This window comes from Equus caballus, chromosome 1 (genome assembly GCF_041296265.1).
Source record: "Equus caballus isolate H_3958 breed thoroughbred chromosome 1, TB-T2T, whole genome shotgun sequence".
Classification (NCBI taxonomy): Eukaryota; Metazoa; Chordata; class Mammalia; order Perissodactyla; family Equidae; genus Equus; species Equus caballus.
The window spans coordinates 149145997-149159221 of NC_091684.1; the positions used below are offsets into that span (position 1 = coordinate 149145997).

At 36.1% G+C, this 13225-nt stretch overlaps 1 non-coding gene across 1 annotated transcript; it reads right to left on the reverse strand.

The window, feature by feature from the left end:
- Positions 1–12513: 12513 nt before the first annotated feature.
- Positions 12514–12641, reverse strand: LOC111769741 (small nucleolar RNA SNORA25). The gene has a single exon (XR_002802547.1). It is a non-coding gene; the product is annotated as a small nucleolar RNA SNORA25 (small nucleolar RNA).
- Between the last annotated feature and the right edge of the window lie 584 nt (positions 12642–13225).

The window sequence follows — 13225 nt, forward strand, 5'->3', positions numbered from 1 at the left end:
TACCTAGAAGTCCTGGATTGAAGTTTTGACATTTGAAAAGTTTTGAGTCCAGGCTTACCAAGATTGTGGCTTATTGTAATTTATACTTGTACTTTTTCTAACTTTTTCCTTTCTTGCTTTCTTCTCCTATATGTAGGCAGAGTAAAATATAAATAGAATTCAGATTGGAACTTAAACTTAAATTTGGAGTCTGACAGTGGCAGAGAACAAGAAAAGAAACTGAAGAGTTGTGGGAGAATAAGAGGTTTGGAGAAATGGAGAAGAGCCTGGAAATAAAAGTTCAGGACAGGAGAAAAAAGCTTAATTGAGAATGATAGGGAAGAGGAGAAAGCACGGAGGAGGAAGGCACGCTGATCTGCTGTGCCCCTTATGTGTCTTCGCTGGGTCTCAGCTTCCAGGGCTGCGTCCCCATCTGACACAGGGTTGCCTTATCCCCTGACTCCCAGTCCCTTCATTCAGAGCCAGGCTGTATGCTTTTTATGCAGGTGAAGTCCTGCTGGATCTTTGCCTACATCCTTTATCCAGCTCCACAGAGAGACCACCCTTTCCCTAATGGATCCTCAGCAAGTCCCAAGTATACACCTGTCTACGTCATTCCATGGGCCTTGGTGGCAATTTGAGGATGAGAAATGCCATCATCCTAGCCCCTAGGTCTCCCTCGTCCCCTCTGCTGAATGTCTGTTTTCATAGCGTTGCTTCAATACCTACTGGTACTTTGACTACCCATTCTTATGCTGTTCACTCTCACCTCAGCATTTTCATTTGCATTAATTTGTTAATAATTCATGAGTTCTTAAAAGTGAACCTACTAAATGTCAGGCTCCATATAGCAGTTGTGATGAATATAGAAAAGAGTTACGTACAGTTCATATCCTTGGATTTAGTATGAGACATAAAGCATATCCATAAAAAATATAAAACAAGGCAGAAAGTACAGGAAAAAAGGCCTTAACCTTCTCTCCTATATTTGTTTTATGTCCAATTTGAGGAAGGAGAGAATGGAGATTAGAGATGGTTTTGGGGAGGAGGTGTGATCCTTCCCATCTCCCCTCCCCCACTTCCACTTAGTCTTCTTGCTTCAGAAGATTGTCTTCCCTGCCTCTGACCTGACCATTGTTCTTTAAGTAGCCCAGGTTTCCCCGACCACAAAAATACTGAACTGGCCTGTTATCATCGTTTAGGCTCCTTAATTCTCCATTGAACTCTTTACTTCATTTGTCTGCCTGTAACTGTTCTTTTATTCCTGCTAAGGGGTCGGGTGGGGCTCTCAGACCTGAATAGGGTATTTCACAAGTGTTTAACAACCTTCTGGATTGTGAGTTAATGGATTGGAAATTGAAGGAGCCTCATGACACAAAAGGAAAGTATCCTTTGTGTCATTTCAAAAATACAGGAATTCTGGTAGATTCTAATGGAAGACGTGGTTTGGGCTTGAGGCTAAGGTGAGATCTTTTTACCCTTTTTACACCTAAATTTAGACCTTAGGGGCTGTCTTGGAAAAAGCTAAGCATGAAGAGTAAATTCCAAGTATATTCTCCTAGCCATGTTAACCGAGGTTTGAAGTCTGCCTCACTATACTTTGAAAGGCAAGGGAGAAAGTAGAATAAGCCATTATTTTTTCAATAAGGTGGTACTTGCTACCTAGATGGTGATGCCCAAAGCACATTAGTTTGTTAATATTCCATCAGCATGCATTGTTCTTTCCAATGCTGCCCTTTGTTGAGGAGTGGGATATAGAAAGAAGGACCCACAAGGAAATATGAGAACAGTGAAATATGGCTCCCAGCCTAATGGCGCCCATCTAACCTGTCTTCTCTGCCTATGCACTGTGCTGCCTTTGTGTGTCTCTATTGAACAAAAACATGGCTAAAGCCATACCTATTCACCTTCTATGCTGGGCCAATACACAGCCTTACTTTAATTTTATTTTTGTAACTCAGACATTAACTCTCTTTCCAATGGGTTACCTGGCAGATAGTTATGGACCCAAACACGGCTAGCTTAATTACGAAACTGGCATGTCTGTATAAAATTTCTTCTCCCTAAACAGTGGTTTGGAATGTTACCGTGTTTCAGAGGGGAAGGAACAGGCACCATACCTACTTTCAAGACAACGTCATCTCTGGAGGTATCTCATGGAACTTGATAAAATTGTGTAAAGTCCCATCTATTTGGTCTCATGCCTTGATATCCTACAGAGTGAAGGATCAGGGAAAACAGTCATAGTTTCTCAGGCATGGAAGTTGTTCCTGGACTACAGTCCTTTTTTCTGCTTAGCCCACAAGAGGCTGAGGATTTTAGGTGTCCCAAGTGGATGTTTACTTCTTTCTAACACTATATCTCTAATTCTTTCTACCTTTCAATCTTCTCAATTTTCCAGATTCTCTGGGGTCTTCTTTTAATAACCTCTTCAATGACCCTAGTCTTCACTTTCTGACTTAATTTCCTCTTTCTTCATTCTGTAAACTTTTCTTCCCCACATTTGAGAATGGAGTCCTGTCTTCTGTCCCTTCTAGTACCTTTGGCTTTAACTAAGTGTCAAAGGGGGCTTTCCTCTTCCTTTCGGGCTTCTTCATAAATCGTCTAAGGTCTATACACCTTGCTACAATGAGCATTAATGTTTTTCTAAAGTCCAGTTCACATGAGGAATGAATATTTCTTCAACTAACGTACTCCCTACAAAATATTTACTCTGGTGTTATTGTGCTGAAGTGACATTCACCTCCCTACCATATCTGCTTTTATTACTAAATGCCCTCAGTTTGGCTGAGTGTCTTTGTCTAAAATTTTAAACTTTCTAAGACAATTGGTACAAACCTCAAATAGATTTTATTTTGTTCCCTAAATTTCTTCCTTGTTTGAAGATTCATATGTGTTTAGGCATGAGTGGTCATCCCAGTTTGTAAACTACCACTATCAAGACTATATTATAAACATGAAGTTTTAATTACAAGGGAAAAGATAGATTCTTCTAAATCTTTTAGAAACCCTTGTAGTTTTGATAGGATGTGTACAACAAGCAAGCATCCAGTAAATTTCACTTGATGGTTATAATCATGACTCAAAAGAATTGAATTACTCATGCAAAATAGAATAACTACAAACCATTCTATATAAATTATCCAGGAAAGCTGCGTTGCCAGGGACTGAGACTCATAGATCATTTTCTTGGAAAACTATTATAATCTATTGTTTAAAGGTATTTGTGCAGTGTATAATCCTTCCACTATAAACTTTGAAAGGTAGAAGGCATCAAGAGATTTAAATTAATATACTGGATGCCTTGCCTATAGAGAACAAATTTCTGGCTCATTTGGGAACAGTTTGAGTGATGGTTAAACATTAAAAAGCTTTTAGTGTATGATTGATTCTATTCCTCTATGCAAATAGAGATAGTAGAAATGTTTTATATGGTAAATGTGAGGCAAAAGGAACTTATTCTCACAGACAAACAAAACTGTGACATCAATAGTAATGCAATTAGACATCTTGAGTTCTAACTCTTGATGTAAGGATCCTTTGTATATTTTACACCAAATACAGTTTTATAATGTGTCATGAAAGGTAAAATGGCAGGATTTTTTTTGCCATTGAGAGTTTGAAAGGTTCATAGTTCTAGCTCATTAGTCAAAATTAAGTAAAGTAGGAGAAAACATGCTTTTCTGATGGAATTTTTCAATAGGATTGTCAGTAAAACAATAGGGTACATAAGCAACTAATCAAAAATTTGTCAATATAGAGTTAATATTGAGATGAGGAACCAAAAAATGAACCAGAAGCAAATAGAAAAAAACCGAAAAATATGCAGCCTTTTTGAATGGTCTTCATTGCTATTACCACAACATATAAAAGTCAGCATGATAGAGCAGAAAAAAGCCTTGGAATGGTCACAACTCTTACCTGAATTTGCATAAGTCATTTAACTTCTCTGGGTCTCAGTTGCCTCACTGAAGATGTCTCAGTTAATTCACTGGTTCCCAAATGCAGGCCATCCATAAGTGCTAGTTGATAATGAAAACTTCATGGATGGAAGGTGAGAAAATTAAGGACATTAGAAAATAAATTCATTCAAAGGACTGTTCTTTAATATTTTATTCTTGGTCTTTGGGGATTAAAAATATGAGAGTAGTTAGTGGTTATTTTAAAATCCTAACTTGAAAAGTGTTGACAACTCTGTGCTAATGCCAAAATGATTTTTTTCTTTTAAACCTCATATTGTTTCAATAAATGAAAAAAATTTCAGAAAACTTAAGATTATGGAATTTCTACAGGCTTTCCTTCAACTTGTAGCTTTTTATGTACTGTGAAATCTTAGGAAAGCAATTGCTACGAGTAACATATCTCCAATTCAAGCAAAATTTTTGGCAATACTTTCCAAAAGTCAGGGTAGCTGAGGCAGTGGCAGCTGTTGAAATCTGAATCTCTCCACATATACATCTCCCTCACACCCCACAATTATATGGATCAACAAGAAGATAAAGTAAAACCACATGAATCTATGCTTTCAGGATACCTAGAATGCAGAGGGCACTAAAACTTCAAGTTGCCTGTAAACAGAAAAATAAACACTAATTTCCAGCAGAACTGTGTCTTAATTTCTTGCCTCAAGCCTTTGTGGAAAGCTAAGATGTATGGTAAAAATGCATAAAAGAAAGAAGAGAGAATATTGCTATGAAATTACTTCTAGAAAGAGGAAGGCCTAGATTTTTGCGCTTACAGATGACAATAATGAAAATGAGACCTGAGAGATCAGAGCACTGACAAACAGAAGGGGTTTAAAAGTGTATACAGGGCTTTATGAAGAAGTCTTAGAAAAGGAAATACTTTAAGAGAAGAAGAGAATAAAAATGAAGGAGAAGTGATCCTTTGGAAACAGAGTGGTGAAGGGGAAAAAAAGCAAGAGAGGGAAATTGAGAATCCTGCCAGACAAAACTGAAAAATGGGAGGACGAAAAAAAATCCTTCTCCAATAACTCCTCAAAAAAGCCACACATTAAAGAAAATGTTACACTGACAGAGGAGGGCATTCTTGAACCAGGCATCTTGTAAACTACCCCAAATGCCAGCTCTGTCCATGCAATGCAGAGATGCAGGCAGTCTCAGCTGTACAAAGCTATCTAAGAAAAAAAAAAACTTTTGAGCTGATGGAGCCGGCCTGGTGGTGCAGCAGTTAAGTGTGCAAGTTCCACTTTGGTGGCCCAGGGTTCGTTGGTTTGGATCCTGGGTGTGGACCTATGCACCGCTTGTCAAACCATGCTGTGGCATGTGTCCCCCATAAAATAGAGGAAGATGGGCACAGATGTTAGCTCAGGGCCAGTATTCTTCAGCAAAACAAAAGCATAAAAAAACTTTTGAGCTGATGATAAATGTCTCAAAACAAATCATGAAACAATATAGTATCATAATATTCGAAACAAATATCCTCAAACATTTTGAAGTAACACACCAAATAAGAAATTCAAAGATTAATAATAGAAATAGATAGTAAATAAAAAGAAATAAGAATTGATTGGACTCAGTAAAGAAAATGTAGAAAAATGCCAAAAATAACTACATTATAAGTGCCCAAGCAAGAAAGAATATAAATGAAAATTTAACAAGAGGCATTGAATAAAGCCAGCAAAAATAGCCAACAGAATGAAAGTGAGATAAAGATGTGAAATCTATCAGAAAGATAGTGGTTGAAATGGAAGTCAGGCAAAAGAGATCCAACATATGTATAATTGGAATCTATGAAGCAGGAAAAGAAAACAATGAAACAACAAAACTATAAATCGAAGAAACTTTCCAGAAATAAAAGGCCTGAGTCTACATATTAAGGGATCTATAGGGAACCTTGGAAAATTGATCATGATAAATCAACTCTGAGACATACCCTAGTAAAACCATTAGACCTGAAAGATTCAGAAAAATTCTCAAGGTCTCCAGGAAAAAATGTCAAGTAACTTACAAGGCCAAGAGAATTATACTTGTATTACACTTCTCAGAAGCAATAAATAAAGCAAGGGAATAATGAAGCAACATTTTCAAGAAACAAGGAAGAAGAGTATAAGCAATAGATTTTACATTTGGCCAACCTATCTTTCAAGTATCAAGACTAGAAAAACAGTTGGGGGAAAAAAGTACTCTGATACATTGCTGGTGGAACTAAAAATTTAATGAAATTGGTTACCTGTGTTGATTGAATGAGAATAAGGTGGAAGAGATGGAAAAGGTGGTGTAGCTTCGTTAAGACTATCTCTTTGTGTAATATTGAACTTTAGAACCATGTTAATCAAGTAACTTGCAAGAACAGGAGAATTATACTTGTATTAGACTTCTCAGAAGCAACAACAAAGCAAGGGAATAATGAAGCAGCAATTGCAAGAAACAAGAAATTGTGAACAAAAGAATGGGACATGTTAATGTCTTATACATGTTAAAAAAAATCCAAAACCTTGAAAAGAGTGAGGAAAAGGATTACTTATACTGGAAGATAAACAGAAACAATCACCCCTACCTATATGCCAAGAATACCAGAAAAAAACTAACTATTGGACAATCTTTAAACTGTGTACTCTCAGTCAAAAGACAAAATAAATGATAATCAGATATTGAGCTCTACGTAGTAATTTTATTTTTGCAGTTGTATGGGTTAGCAATTCTAAAACTACTTTCTGTGTGTTTTAGAAATGGGAAAATAAGTAAATATATTTAAGTTAATAGGTGTCAGATTTCTCATTTTAGGGGAAGGGATTTACAGATTCAGAAAGGAAGAAGATTTGAATGAACCACAGAATGATGGATTTGAAGTAGAGCTATCAGTATGAATTCATAGTGTGTGTGTGTGTTTATATTTGTTCGTATATGTGTATGTATACATAGATTTATTTCCTAACTCTTCCTGCTGAGATGTCCTAGAAGCAATGACACATCAGCAGCAATGAGCACATGTAGGGACCAGGTTTTGGTTTCTAAACGTCATTCTCCATTAAAAAGAACTATTCTCCTTAGAGATATAGCTGATTTGAGAGCTGAGGCATGGCAAGTACAATCGGAGCCTAAAACAGCTTGCTGTAGCAAAAGTAAGGAATTGCTCGAAGGATTACGGGGATAATTTGAACATCAAAACAATGAATGATTGTAATGGACTATATCCTGTTAAGTAAAATAAAAATATGTGAGTCCACACTGATTTAAATTTAAAAAAAGAAAATGAAAGAAATGGGATAGGAGGAGTTCTTCCTTTTAGCAAAATGTCGACTAATACAGGTAATAATAACAACTGTAGTAATAATTGATTCAAGCAAGATCATCAATGATGTTGAAGAAAATGATTTTATAAAATATACCCCTAAAATATTTATTAATTACCAAGGGAAAAACAGTAACTTTGCAAAGGGGAGACTTGGCAGATGCCACCTTAACCAAGTAATCAATGTTACCATTAGCAGGAATGGGGCAAACTGACATCACGTACCTCCTGACTGACGTTGAGAAGGACACAGCATAACTTCAGTTGTGTTCCTTACAAAATATGCCTAACTTGAATGTAACTATGAGGCAACATTAGATAAATCTAAATTGAAGGACATTTTATAAACTAACTGACCTACAAACATCAATGTCTTTCCTTTTCAAAAACATCAAGATAATGAATGAAAGAAATGAACTATTCTAGATTAAAGATACTAAAGAAACATGACAACTTAATGCAATGTGATCTTGCACCCAGTTTTTTTTCCCATTAAGTGATTTATAAAAAACAGTATTGTGAAAATTAGCAAAATTTGAATCGGGCTTGTAGATTAGATGAGTATTATATTAATGTTAACTCTTGATATTGATAAGTATGCTAAAATTATGTAAGATAATATCTTTGTTCTCAGGAAATGCACACTGCAGCATTTATGGACAGAGGGCTTCGTGTCTAAAATTCACTCTCATAGTTCAGAAAAAAATGTGGAGAGAGAAAGAGGTAAACGTAGTAAAAGGTAAACAATGGAGAATCTTGGTGAAAGGTAAATGGAAATTATTTGAATACTTGAAACTTTTCTTCCAGCTTGAAATTATTTCAAAATAAAAAGTAAAAATAAAAGTTTTAAAAATCTAAAGCAAAAAGTTGATGTGTATATCTATAGTATTTATGCTTACAAATGACAATATCTGTTTAGCATCCTTCAGTTGTAATAGCCTTAAATAATTTCAGTTGCTATGGTGTTCCCTATCACTTTTATATATATTATCTCAGAAGTCTAGAATGTGCCAATGAATGTGATAGATAACGATAGAGAATATAACAGCATCTACATTACATATCAACTTATAAATTATGATTTGAATAAACTCTGTGTTGTTCTCTTCTCCTGGTTATTGATCAGTTTCCAATGGTTGTTAGAAAAAGTCAAAAGTAACCAAAACCAACATTTCATCTATTTGTACATGTGCCATCCAGTGCAAGAAAAATAACTCCAAATGTTGTACTTTCAAATAAGAGAAAGAAGATTGGTGTGTGTGTGTGCGCGTTAATTTTGGGCAGTGTTTTAGTTGCAGCTTGTTTTCCTTTTATTCCTCAAATTTGTCTTTACAATATTTATTGCATACAATCCGTGTTTGTATTTATTGACATATTTATGGTATTTTTACTCACTATTTCTTTTCCTATTTTAGTTCTTTTGGAGTTTAATAATTTTGTTTTCTCTGAAATATGTATTTGGTAATTCCTTTAGTTAAGAGTTTAACAGCAATTTTTTTGTCCTAAAAAATCTTAATTTTGCTATCATTTGTTACCATTTAAGGGAGTTATAAAATGTGTGGTCAATAATTTTCTTTCAATATCTTGAAGGTACCATTTTCTCATCTTTTGAAGATATTTACTAGTATCCTAATTTTATTTCTGTCACTATAATTACGGGTCTTCTGTAGGTCAATTTTCTCTATCTCTGCCTGCTTTTATGACACATTTTTTATCTTTGTTGTTCTGCATTTTCACTGTGATGTAGCTAGGTATAGATTTCTTGTTACTCATTTTGCTTTAGATTTGTGATTCATATCAAAAGATTCACATTTCACCCAATGTTGAAAATTTCTCAGGAAATCTCTCTTCACATCTTCCCCATTTACTCTTTCAGAAACTGTAACTAGTGGTAGTCTTTCTCATTCTGTCTACTATTGTCTCTTACGTTTTCTTTCACTTTTTCAATCTCTGTTTTTCTGTGCTGCAATCTAGGCAATTTCAGCTATGTGTAACCCAGATCATCAAAGTGTAATCTGTAGACCACTGCTGATGCATGGATTGTGTGTCCATGAGATGAATACAGAAAACAAGAATAAGCAATTGGAAAGTTTTATAGCCATTTAAAATTGTTGAAGTGTTGCTTCACCACAGTTTAAAGTGCAAGCTGCTTATATATATACACATATTTTTGTCTGTGTATTTTTCCTGAACCGTCACTGTGATTATCTTCCTCAGGAAAAAGATTTAGGTATTGAATCCTCTTTGTATGTATATGTTATTTTCTCTATGTTTAACTCTTCTCTGTCATTTAACTGTATTTACTTTTCTCATCTCTCTCGTTCTGTTTTCAGTAATGTCTGTTCTGCCTTACAGTGTTTCCAGTGTGATATTCGTCTCTAGGATGGTTTTTAGTTTTCCCTCCCAACTTATTTCTGACCTCAGCATGTGTCTTTTCTCTTGCTGTTGTCTTTATAGCTTATTTCCATAACTGTTATACATCTATTTAGCTATTTTTAAAGAGGAAATTACTTCAAAACTTTTAATTCAGTTGTTATCTTTGTTGACTTTCATTTTCTCTATGGCAATATTTTTTATCACAATTTTTCTTCTACTGTTTATTTTTCTTATTTTCTACCCCCAATATAAAAAAAAACTGTGATGTGCTTGTATAGCTTCAGTGCTGGTTCTCTTTCATTTATTACTCATCTTTGAATGAACCTATTTGCAGGAGGTTCACATTGAAAAGAACTATCACGATGTTATGGACCAGCCACCAGAAGTCTTCCTGGTTCACAAAGAAGTTTCTTTTAATACACTATGTGTCTGTAAGTAAGTTCTTTTGCCCTTCACTTCTCCCTAGTCATCAAGAATTGCAAGCTGCAAGGTCTGACAGACGGGTCACAGATCAGATCCCTATAGTTAAACTTCAGCTATTAGTGGTTTTGCCTTTTTGGTGGGCCACCTATTTGAGGACTTGATCTCTGCCATCTTTCTTTGACACTGCAGCCTGAGATATCCTTTCAGCATCTTTTTGCATGCTTGTTTTGGCCTTAGGGCATTTGGAAGCTCTTTCATTTATTTTGTTGTTTGAAAGTGATTTATCATCTGGTTTCATTGAAGATTATTTCCCTTGGTGTTTCTTGTTATACTTATTGTTTTGGGGTGATTTCTGAAAGTAAATCACCACTTTATAATTTGAAATCTGATAGTTTATTTTCTTTTAAATGTGATTTTTATGCCTCAGATAAATAAGTAGAGAGGGATTCAATTTGGAAAACTTTAGAATACACCACATTTATTAATGCCTAGGTTGTATAATACAACCCTCTTACTGCTTTTTTTGGATGACTACCTCTAGGTAGAGTGATACCCATATAACCTCTTCAGGGATGCTTTGTTTCCTAGTCAGATAGAAAAGTGTGCTGTTTACATTAACACAGGAATTGCATTTGCTAGAAAGATCCTAACTAAGAAGCAAATAATTTGATTGGCTTAAATATCTCACCACTATTGTTAGTTCAATGTATTGAGTAACAAAGTTCTGTCAGTTTCTCCTTAAATATTTTGATGTTTCCTACATGTATCAAAATCCTGCTTGTGCTCCAAGCATTATGCTAACTAAGGTCTATGAAAATTAGAAAGGTAAGAAGACTCTGCTTCTCACCTAGTTTGGCAACTGGCATAATTATGGCAAAGACCTGTGAGGCTTGTCAGATTAGCAAAGTGTAGGGTGTAAAAGGATTCTCTAAGGGGTGTGACATCTACCTGTGATACCAAATTCTGGTACCACAGTTTGGATGACCAGGGATTTGACCCTTGTATGAATACTCGGGGCTCACCAAAAGGCTGGATTCAGATTCCCAGACATTTCTTGGATGTTTATCATGAGCTTGGAGTTTTCACGTCAATAACCTTATTTAGTCCATATGATAGACTTTACTCCCGGGCTCCTTCCACCCTCCTCCTGCTTCTGGGTGCCTGGTTTCTTGCTACATGATTCTTAAACCAAATGTACTCTCTTGACTTACGTCAGTTTGCATTAATCTTATATTAAACTTTTAACTTTCTGTCTCTCAGCTTCTGTCTGTTCTCCAGTGACGGCAGAGACCTCAACACCATGCTGAAGCTTAGTGATTGAACCTCTTCCAAAGAGGCTAAAGGGGTTGGGTAATACTTTTTTTCTGTTCAATCTTGATCTTCCTGGGGCTGCCTAGATTATTTTCTTTTCTTTAGTCCCTTGATAGCTCAGAAATTGTGTTTATGAACAAAGAAAGCTTTGAGGCACTGGGGAAGTTTTCTGGAAATAAATGTGGGGCTATCACATTTTGAACAGGTAACACTCAGGACCAAAAGAATGCCAACTCAAGAGAGGGCAGATGGCATGATGGTATGATTGTCAGTAGTAAAGCCCAGGGAAGAAGAAAAAACCACAAGTGATGGAGCTTTTGCTCTTCATGTCCTCTGGTTCTAGAATCTCTGAGGTGACTTTTAATTTTAATTGTGTTCATAAGGAAGCTAGTCTTATTGTGTTACTTTCTTTCTATTTACTAGCCTATGTGATTTTTGACATAAAAGGTTTGAAGGAAAATGTTAGGATGTTACACCTATAATGACAGATGGCTGTTTTTCATCTTTGAGTCTCCTCCAGAGGGGTCACTGCCTTACCACGTTGACTTTACTTACATGAGTCATCAGTGTTTGGGGAGTACGTTTGAGAGTGTGTGTGTGGCAACTGTGGATTCAGAGAAGAAAAGCACATTGCTTTGGTGATTGTGTTGCACTGCACCCTCTTCATCTCAGTTGGGTCTACCTGAGCGGAGGAAACTGAATTTTTCTCCCTCTTCATTTTGAGTAAGCACTTTAAGAGCTTGAAGGTCTTTCATAGTTTGTTTTTTTTTTTTTTTTGAGATCTAAGAGTTAGCAAAAAGGAGACATGTTTATAAACATAAGGCTGTGACCGTCATATAACCTCCCTCTAGCAAAGGAAGGAAGTTATGGTAGAAAACAGAGAGGTCTTCAGGAGTTGCCCTGACTACAACAAAGTTTTTTGGGCACCATCGATGACATTTCTCATTCAATTTTTGTGTTTAACCAGACACACTACCTGTTTTGTTCTTTGCTCTTCCTCTTACATAGAAAGCCCTTAACCTGGGATTAAGATCACTAAATTGCTTTTAGGACATTTTTTCTGTGGGACCAACATCACCTATAAGTTTTTTGATTAAACTTTGAGTTATTTATTTGCTTGCCACATCACCAATCATGGATTATTATGAGTGAACTGTTATGATTATGAGTGGCTACACCTCCTCAGGAACACATAGCCTATGAAGTGACTATGGCATCCTATGGAAAACTTCAATCTTTGATAATAGCATTAAGAGCTCCTGGTTTCACTGCTCCATAGGCCCTCTTTGAAAAGACCGTTATTTATAATATTTAATTGAAGCCTGTATAAGGCTATTGGTAGAAACCTTGAGTTCTCATGCCAGGTGCTAATAAGGTAGAGATGACAAAGTGTCCATTTCCTGCTACCCTCAAGTCCTTCAGATGGCTAGGATCATTCTTTCCATAAATACTTGAGTAACCTGAGCCTCCATTCCATATGTTGTGAGAAATCCAGCCTCTTCCCTAAGATCCCCAAGGAGCTTCAGGGGGTTTGTTTCTCCTGGCCATCTTTTGCTCTGGTTTCCTCCATCCAGGGAATTCTTGATCTCTATGTGTTTGTTGCTTCTGTGACTGCTGTCCTCTTCGCTGTCTTGGTTATGTTGAATGTTGTGTCTATTCCTCCATTTCCTGACAATATCACCTATCATAGGGCTGTGATGTGTACCTAACCTTTAATGAAACTGAGGAATGGGACATTGATTAATGCACATCACCAACTAACACATAATCAGATAATGTGCTTGTTGTCTGATTAACAGACAGAAAATTAAAATTGAATATTAGACACTATCCTAAACCTTCATCCATCGCTTCTCAGTCAGGAATGGAGTCCTTGCCCATC